A 9,409-nucleotide genomic window follows, 5' to 3' on the forward strand; every position below is an offset into this window, starting at 1 on the left:
TTCCTGCTATGCCCATGTTAGCAGGATTAAGTGAATGATGTATGATAATATGAATGTGTCTATTTAAACCCAGGCTTTGGTTGGGTAACAAATATGCCATCCATTCGCTAAATTTTACACACACTCCAGCCTCCCCCAAGCCTAGCCAACCAGAGATATACTCTCCATAATTATGGTTTTTTCTCTTTGAGTGTATGGTACTAATAGAATTATACATAGATAAACATTTGAAACTGGCTTCTTTCCCACAGAATATTATCTTAGTGATGAAGCCAACTTCTATATCCCAAAAGTCTTTTCCATTTTTGATTAGTCATCCATGGTATAGCTGTTTCATAATTTATGTACCCATTCACCCACTGAACCACATCCAAGTTGGGGCACCTGAGTGGTGCAATCTGTTGAGCTTCCAACTGTTGGAAGATCGGCTTAGATCTTGATCTTAGGGTCATGAATTCAAGCCCCACAGTGGGTACCATGCCGGGCATGAAGCCTAGTCAAAAAAAAAAAAAAAAAAAAAAAGTCCAAGTTGTTTCCAGTTTGGACAATTGTGAACAGAGTTCTATAAAAGATAAGTGCTGGTGTGAATGTAATTTTTATTTCTTTGGGCCAAATACTCAGGAGTGGGAATTTTGGCTAATATAATAATTATATTTTTAACTTCATAAGAACTGACAAATTATTTTCCAGGTCGTAAGTGTTTGCACTTCCATCAGCAATGTGTGAGAGTTAGAGTAGATCTGTGTTCTCGTGAGTGCGTCCTATCGCCTGTGTGTTCTTGTTCAGGCATTCTAACGGTGTGGTGTTGTGTATTATCCTGGTTTTAATTTGCATAGCCATAGTGGTTAATGATGTTAAACATCCTTTCAGGTGTTCTCATGCTTTTCATATATACTGTTTGGTGAAGTATTTGTTTAATTTTTGTTTTTGTTGTTCATAGATTTGTTTTTCCCTGTTGAGTTTTTAAAGTTATTTATGTATTTTGGGTACAAGTCCACTGTCAGATATGTAATTTCCAAATATTTTCTCTCAGTCTGTAGTGAGTCTTTTAATTCTTTTAACAGTGTCTTTCACAGAATAAAAACAAAACAAAGAGTTTATATTTTAAAGATTTTATTTATTTATTTGACAGAGATCACAAGTAGGCAGAGAGGCAGGCAGAGAGAGAGAGAAAGAGAGAGAGAAGAGGAAGCAGGCTCCCTGCTGAGCAGAGAGCCCGATGCGGGACTCGATCCCAGGACCCTGGAATCATGACCTGAGCCAAAGGCAGAGGCCTTAACCCACTGAGCCACCCAGGCGCCCCCAAAGTGTTTATATTTTAAATCTAATTTATCATTTTCCCTTTATGGATTATGCTTTCAGTGTGTCTCCATACTTTTTTGCCAAGCAAAGAATACAAAGATCTTTACCTATGCTTTCTTCTAAAAAATTATAATTTCATGTTTTACATTCAGATATATTCTCTGTTTAGAGTTAATTTTGTGTAATGATAATGATGAAGACTTAGGTCAAGTTCCTTTCTAAAATTTTTTTTGCATATGGATGTCCAAATGTTTCAATACAGTTTGCTGAATTATATTCTTTCTCCACTTAAAAATACTGTGTATATCTACCTTTGTCAAAAAGTGATCTGTCTTATTTTCTTTAAGATTTTATTTATTTGAGCTTTCTGCCCATGGACGCCACCGAGTAAGCATCGGTAAAGTCTCCCTTCCCACTGCCATCATGTCTAAGTCAGAGCCTCCCAAAGAGCCTGAACAGTGGTGGAAGCTCTTCATCAGAGGGCTGAGCTTTGAAACAACCGATGAGAGTCAGAGGAGCCATTTTGAGCAATGCGGAGCACTTACGGACTGTGTGGTAAGAAGAGATCCAAACACCAAGCGCTCCAGAAGCTTTGGGTTTGTCACATATGTCCCTGTGGAGGAGGTGGAGGCAGCCATGAACGCGAGGCCACACAGGTGGATGGAAGAGTTGTGGAGCCAAACAGGGTTGTGTCAAGAGAAGATTCTCAAAGACCTGGTGCCCACTTAACTGTGGGAAAGATTTGTTGGTGGCATTAAAGAAGTCACTGACGAACATCATCTAAGAGATTATTTCGAACAGTGTGGGGACATGGAAGTACCTGAGATCATGACTGACCAAGGCAGTGGCAAAAAGAGGGGTTTTGCTTTTGTAACATTTGATGACCATGACTCTGTCAACAAGACTGTCATTCAAAAATACCATCCTGTGAATGGCCACGGCTGTGAAGTAAAGAAGGCACTCTCTAAACAAGAGATGGCTCGTGCTTCATCCAGCCAAAGAGGTCGAAGTGATTCTGGAAACTTTTGTGGTGGTCGTGGAGGTGGTTTTGGTGGGAATGACAACTTTGGTCATGGAGGAAGCATCAGGGGTCAAGGTGGCTTTGGTGGCAGTCGAGGTGGTGGTGGATAAGTTGGCAGTGGGGACGGCTAGAACAGATTTGGTAATGATGGAAGCAACTTTGGAGGTGGTGGAAGCTATAATGGTTTTGGCAATTAAAATAATCAATCCTCAAATTTTGGACCCATGAAAGGAAGAAATTTTGGAGGCTGAAGCTCTGGCCCCTATGGTCGTGGAGGCCAATACTTTGCCAAACCATGAAACCAAGGTGGCTACGGTAATTCCAGCAGCTGCAGTAGCTACAGCAGTGGCCAAAGGTTTTAATTACTGCCAGGAACAAAGCTTAGCAGGAGAGGAGAGCCAGAGACGTGAGAGGGAAGCTACAGGCTACGACAGATTTGTGCATTCAGCCAAGCACAGTGGTGGCAGGGCCTAGCTGCTACAAAGAAGACATGCTTTAGACAATACTCATGTGCATGGGCAAAAAACTCAAGGACTGTATTTGTGACTAATTATATAATGGGTTATTTTAGTTTCTGTTCCGAGGAAAGTGTAAAGCATTCCAACAAAGGGTTTTAATGTAGATTTTTTTTTTTTTGCACCCATGCTGTTGATTGCTAAATGTAATAGTCTGATCATGATGCTGAATAAATGTGTCTTTAAATTTTTTTTAATTTTTTTTATTTGAGGTAGAGAAAGAGAGAGTGAGCAAGTGCATGAGTCAGTGGCTTAACCCACTGAGCCACCCAGGTGGCCCAAGATCTGTCTTATTTTTGTGGATCTATTTTTGGACTCTATTGACGCATTTGTTGTTTCCTTTGTCAATAACATCTTGTCTTGGTTACTGTACCTTTTCAAAACACAGCTTTATCAAAGTTTAGTTGAAATTTTAAAAAAGCGCAATGTATTCAATACACATCTAATTCAATGAGTTTGGAGATAATGCATCTATCCATGAAACCATCACCCAATCAAGATAATTAGCATATCTATCCCCTCCAAAAGTTTATTCCTATCTGAGTGTGTGTGTGTGTCTGCATGTGTGTGTTTGCATATAGGCAATGGGTGCTGGCACAAAGAGACTCCAGGGTCTTCCACATGAAGCTTCAACACTGACCAAGACAGAGTCGTTCAAGATAAGAAATTGTATGGCCTGGAGTGACAGACTTGATAATGTGGCTAAGCCTCAGTCATACCATCTTCTGTAAAATCTTCCATACATTATCGTGTTATCATGGGCACCTGGATGGCTCAGTTGGTGGAGTGACTGCCTTCAACTCAGGTCATGATCCTGGAGTCCAGAGATCAAGTCCCACATCATGTTGCCTGCTCAGCTTGGGGTCTGCTTCTCCCTCTGACCTAACCCCTCTCATGTGCGCTCTCTCTCATTCTCTCTCTCTCAAATAAAAAAAAAAACTTAAAAAAAAAAGAAAAGAATAAATACGAAGGACTCAGCACATTTCTTTCTATGTTTTTATCACTCTATAATATTATTTGATGACTCAATTTGATGACTCAGTTAATTATTATTACTATTACTTTTCCCATTTCTATTAGTACTTATCACATTAGCCACACCGGAATGGGTGTCTAGGTTTCAGAACATAGGACTGTAGTGTTAAAAAAAAAAGAAAAAGAAAAAAAAAAAACAAGGAAAAAGAAAAGAAAATGGATTATTAAAGGTGTAAGTACAGTAGTGTATTTATGCAGATAACTAACTCAGAATTATTTTTCTAATGCAAGCATGTAGAAACAAAACTGGTCTTCTGCACTGAGAAGTGATGGGCACCATTTTGCCTGTGAGAAGAGATGACAGTGGTGCTTCTTGTGTCTACCAAGAAGCGGCAGCAGCCTCTCCTCTTGTTTCCTTGCTCACGATCCTGACTTACTGTTGGTTTCAGAAGGTCAGCTGTTTCTAGAGAGGTTAGGACCCTTCTTCAGCCCAGTGGAGTAAATCTTGATTAGTCTAAGCTAACCACAGCAATTGAAATCACACTGCCAGTGATAATTTGAATAACTTTGTGGCAGAATTTCGATGAATGATACATGAAGAAAAATATGTCTGACCATTGGATTTTTGGGTTGATTCTGTAGCATTTAACTTAAAAAAATAAGGTAGAAAGTAGTGATCTGCTTTTTTCTGGCTTTGGGTAGTTGTAAGAGAATATCTTGTGTAGGGGTGTTGCAGCCATGTTTTGACTGAGAAAACAAGACTTGTAGCCACAGCTACAATGTACTGGGACTGGCAGAGTGGAAGGATAGAAAGACTGTGTTTTAGCTGATGTCATTAGCAGCTCAGTTACTAGTCCTGAAACAGCTCAACGACTGGTATTCCTATGTGAGGTGACTCTTCATTACTTAAGCATCCTTTTAGAAAAATAAGCCTATGCAGGGAAAATCAAGGTTGAATGAGAATCTCTTGGTTAAATGAGTGAAATATTTAGAGGCCGTTAGAAAGAAAGTTCTGCTCCTGAAGATGATAAAGTGTAGCCATCTGCTTTATCACTGGCATTCTGTATAGCTGGTTCATATACTTGTCTCTCTAGGATTTTACATTATTTGTAATTTTACGTTTGCCTAGAATAAATATAAAACATGTCTGATACTGATAGATGGTAGGTGGTTGTGAAGAAACTGTAGTCACATAAGGAGTGAAGAGTAACCACATTTCTAAAATTTGTAGAATCCTTCTCTGCTACCAATTATTTTTAATTATATATTTCCTAGAGATTTTCATTCACTGAGTCTCAACCGTTTTGGATTGTTGCCTTAGGATGGGAAAATGTCTAATTAGGATCATGTTCCTCCCTAACATTTTATAGTTCTCCTTTTTTTTTTTTTTTAAAGATTTTATTTATTTGACAGAGAGAAATCACAAGTAAGCAGAGAGGCAGGCAGAGAGAGAGGAGGAAGCAGGCTCCCCGCTGAGCAGAAAGCCCGATGCGGGGCTCGAACCCAGGACCTGGGATCTTGACCTGAGCCGAAGGCAGTGGCTCAACCCACTGAGCCACCCAGGCGCCCCTATAGTTCTCCTTTTTAAATCTTTTTGTTACCTGAGGCTTTATAAGACATATCTTAATTAGATTTTTTCATGGTGATAGAAATGAAGATAATCTATGTGACATTTATGCTTGTTGTGCAGTCCAAACCTTGTTCCTGCAAGACACAGAACTGGTAAGTTGTTCAGAAAACTGTGCCTTTTCTGGAAAAGCAACTTGGTGTACATCACAGGCAAACTAACAGAATGGCTATGTATTCATTTTGGTGTTAGGGTGATAAGGGTTCAGACCAACTTCTTATTCTTACTGTGAAAATGGACAAACTTTTTGTGACTCTAAAGCTGCTCTCATCTGTAATCATGGGACAGTGATAGAATTCAGGCCCTACTTTTCAGAGTATTTGCAATTCCCTTTTCTGTATCAGTTTTTTTTTTTTCCACTTAAATTCAACTTTTTTCAACCTTCCTTTCATGTGTTCCATATATTTCTTCTATACATTGTTAGCGGCCCTTTACACATTTTTCCTATAAGATACAAAGATCATTTTCCTTTTTTATAGCAGTGTCTTCCAGTTATTCAAGGAACAATAAAGAATCAAGAAAAGGTGTAATAGAGAATCAAGAAAGAACATAACAGGGGCATCTGGGTGGCTTAGTCGGTTAAACATCTACCTTTGCTCAGGTCATGATCCCAGGGCCCTGGGATCCTGTCTTCCAAGGGAGGGGGTGGTGTCCCTGCTCAGCGGGGAGCCTGCTTTTCCCTTTGCCTCTCCCACCACTTGTGCTCCTTTGCTCTCTCTTGCAAAAATAAATTAATTTAAAAAAAAAAAGAAAAAACATAACTGATCATACAGAGTAATAAAAACTTCAGCTACATTTCCAGGGATGCCAAAGGGTAATGTTAATATTTGATTAGAAATATGGTTTGGGATATTGAGGTATCTGTAAAACTGTTTTCTAATTATAGAGTCTCTTTAATAAGTTTAATTCACTAAGTTACAGCTTTTGATCATAATTATTTAAAATAATAGAATCAGTGACTGGAAATTATAGTTTGAACTTTAAACATTTATCATTCTGGGGCACCTGGGTAGCTCAGTGGGTTAAGCCGCTGCCTTCGGCTCAGGTCATGATCTCAGGGTTCCTGGGATCGAGTCCCACATCGGGCTCTCTGCTCAGCAGGGAGCCTGCTTCCCTCTCTCTCTCTCTGTCTGCCTCTCTGCCTACGTGTGATCTCTCTCTGTCAAATAAATAAATAAAATCTTAAAAAAAATTATCATTCTAATGATTCACTTTCCTAATTGTGTAAATTATCTGTTTTTCTTTTTTTTTTTTTTTATTAGAAAACCAATAGAAAGTGGGGAGGCAGTAAAATGAGGAGAAAATAGCAGATGGTGAATGCAGACTTTCACTGACAAAGGAGACCATTAAGGCACTGAAGTCAACATTAAAATCTTGGTGAACCATTTTGAAAAGTAAACTGGCAAAAATAATAGGTGGCCATGTTCTTAGGCTGGTAACGGAAACTCTTTGCTCACAATCTCTTTGATATTCAGGAATCGTGTAGCCACAGGCTATGTTCCTCAAGGATACAGGGGCATTGGTGACAGTGACATGGAGCAGTCGTTGAAAATCCACTAGATTTAAGCTCTACTTTTATAGGTTTGTAACCCCGAGATACAAAGGGAAAATGCACACAGAAAGAAAAGCTGATCAATGTTTTAATTTCCACATTATAACTAATGAGGAAAGGAATGATAGGCAGAATATGGTCTCATGCATTGGCAAAGAGAAACTTTCCTAAAGAAGTTCTTTTTTTTTTTTTTCTTAAATATAAACTTTGAAGGTAGAAAGAAGGTAAGAAACCTGGATTAGATCAAAGAACTTTCCAAAGGAAGGGAAGATTTTCTTGTTAGGCTTTAATATGAGAATGAGATTATGATGTCAGAGAATGTTTGCCATATTGAAATATTTGTGTGGTACAGGGAAACAAATGATGCTTAGGAGGAAATCTTTTCCAACCCTGGACTAGGCACTTACATTTACTGATATCCCATAAGGAGGCTATATACATATTTTAATTTAAAAAGTGGCTTGATCAAATGCAGTTTGGGTAGAATAGATTGAATCCTGGGAAGAAGACTTTCAAGTGGTCAAAGAAATATTCATCATTCCTTAAACAAGACTGGTTCAGACTGACACAATTAAGTCATAAGAAGTATCTGGAAGTTACATAAACATGAAACCCTTTAATTTCAGAATCTAATTTTTATAATCACTATTATTCCTCTTTTATATTTTGATTCTTTCCTTTATTTCTCAATCATGGGTAGTTAGGCTTACTAGTTTAATTCTGCAGAGAGAAAACATGACTGCCTCTTAGAAAAATCTAGAAACATGCTCTTAATACACAGCCTTAATTCTCTTCACGAATTTCTTGACTACCATTCTGGAAAATTTAGGAAACAAAGCAGTTCAGTAGCATAAAATGTTCTCATTTCAATTATTCCAAAGCTTTTATGCTCTATTATATATGTCATTCATGGATAACAAATCAGGAAATTGTATAAATTCTTTATTTGGACTGGTAATTTCTTTTATAAACTGTGGTGGCTCCTTAATGCGGTCCTGAGCCCTTCTGGTCCTATTGTCCCCATTCCTCTCTCGTTTCCTCAAGTCCTCTCTGTCCTCACTCAGTCACCTTTAATCCGACTTGCTCTTGTACTGAGAGAGGGAAGAAACCGGACAGGTGCTTCCTGTGTTCCACCACACACTGTCCCATCTCTAAGCTCTGAAGGCGGGCTTCTCTGGAGGCAGGCCTGCCTACGAGCACTGCGCATGCGCTCCTGCCCATGGGAGGACTGTCTCCTTACTCTGCCTTTCTCAATCTTTCTCCAAAAACCTTCCATGAACATGTTTCTCTCATTTCAAAAAAAAAAAAAAAAAAAAAAACAACTATCTATTTGGATGCTATTTTATCCTCTAGTATGGCTCCAGTTCTTTGTTTTCTTTACCTTAAATCATGCCTTCAAACAGTCCCTTGTATTGGCTGCTGAAATCTCTCTCCTCCCACTGAACCCACTTCAATCACATTTTTGTCCCCTCACACAACTGGAAGAGATCTTATCAAGGCCCCCAATTATTCCATATCGCTAAGATTTTCCCATGACATTTTTGCGGTACCTCTGTGAAAAATCAATTCGCCATAAAGGTAAGAGCTTATTTCTAGAATCTTTTTTTTTTTTTTTTAAGATTTTGTTTATTTATTTGACAGAGATCACAAGTAGCCAGAGAGGCAGGCAGAGAGAGAGGGGTAAACAGGCTCCCTGCCGAGCAGAGAGTCCCATGAGATGGGAGGCTCCATCCCAAGGCACTGAGATCATGACCTGAGCAGAAGGCAGAGGCTTAACCCACTGAGCCATCCAAGTGCCCCTTATTTCTAGAATCTTAATTCTATTCCATTGTTTGGTATAGCTATCCTTAGGTTAGTATCATTCAATCTTGATTACCGTAGGGTTGCATTAAGTTTTGAAATGGGGTCATGCAAATCCTCCAACTTTGTTGTTGTTTTTTGCAAGATTGTTTTTTTATTCTGGGTCTCTTGTATTCCCATATAAATTTAAAGATCAGTTTGTTAGTTCCTTCAAAAATTGCCATTTGAGATTGTGATAGTGGTTTTGTTAAAAATATAGATCAGCTTGGCGAGGATGGTCAGTTTTACTGAGTGAACATTGTGGGTCATGGTTTCTAGCATCTCTTAAAACAAAAAGTCCTCAGTACCGCAAAGATACTCAATATTCAAATACAGTCCTGTAGTTTACCGATACAAAGGGATTCCGGTCCTGGAGTTCACCGACACGAAGGGATTCCGGTCCCGTCGTTCACCGACACGAAGGGATTCCGGTCCTGGAGTTCACCGACACGAAGGGATTCCGGTCCCGCCGTTCACCGACACGAAGGGATTCCGGTCCCGCCGTTCACCGACACGAAGGGATTCCGGTCCCGCCGTTCACCGACACGAAGGGATTCCGGTCCCGCCGTTCACCGACA

General features: G+C 39.4%; 1 pseudogene; it reads left to right on the forward strand.

Moving 5' to 3' along the window:
• Positions 1-1,676: 1,676 nt before the first annotated feature.
• On the forward strand, positions 1,677-2,852 carry LOC125082172 (heterogeneous nuclear ribonucleoprotein A1-like; annotated as a pseudogene).
• Positions 2,853-9,409: the final 6,557 nt, after the last annotated feature.

Source organism: Lutra lutra, chromosome 12 (assembly GCF_902655055.1).
Source record: "Lutra lutra chromosome 12, mLutLut1.2, whole genome shotgun sequence".
Taxonomy (NCBI): domain Eukaryota; kingdom Metazoa; phylum Chordata; class Mammalia; order Carnivora; family Mustelidae; genus Lutra; species Lutra lutra.